We start from the raw sequence: 783 nt of genomic DNA, 5'->3' as shown, positions 1-783 counted from the left end.
CAAAAGACCTAATCAAGAGTTTGAAGACATTGATGGCTACCCAGTGTACATGGTTCTTGAACATCCTGAGTTCAGAGTTACGTATTTTGCTCAACTCCAGAAGAAGAAGTTTATGAGATTTAGTGAACTAAACAAATACTCTGATGGCACTATTAGGTTGGTAAAAAGGGCTTTAAACTCAAAGTTGGTGAATGACGAAAAGGCTGTGGATTCTGAGCKAATGAATGYCAAAGAAAGATATCTGTTCGTTAATGCCGTTAATCTGCTCGAGGAAAAACTTCAATATCGAAATGCTCTGAGACGATTTGAAAAGATTCTTGGACTACGCAAAACGAAATTTACAAGGGTCCAAACTTGAATCCAAAGGGGGAGAATGTTGGGTTCAAGATTAGTGCTTAAATGTTGTATTCAAGTTTCTCCATTTAGTTAGTTTTATTGTAATTAGTTTAGCATTATTTTCTTTAGTATAAATAGTCTTTTCAGTGTAATTGTAATTACATTTGATTACATCATTAATCAGAAAAGGTGATTTGACAGCAATTATTCTCTCTCTCCAATCTATATTGAATTCATATTCTGTTCTTGAGATTTAATGAAGATTGCTTCAAGATTCGTATGAAATCTGGACTTTTCAACAATGCAAGGAAGATTGTTAGTACCAACAGGTGTATGAGATAAAGTAGAATCAGACTTATTAACCCATATGCTCTTAATCTTGGAAGAATAATTGGGTGATCCAATGACATACCCTTGATAGTACTGATTAGAACGAGAATAGTTCTT

Source organism: Cynara cardunculus (assembly GCF_001531365.2).
Source record: "Cynara cardunculus var. scolymus isolate 2C chromosome LG 3, CcrdV1, whole genome shotgun sequence".
In the NCBI taxonomy this organism is placed as follows: domain Eukaryota; kingdom Viridiplantae; phylum Streptophyta; class Magnoliopsida; order Asterales; family Asteraceae; genus Cynara; species Cynara cardunculus.
The sequence above is the reverse complement of the archived record's forward strand: the minus strand, read 5'-3'. Positions refer to the sequence as shown.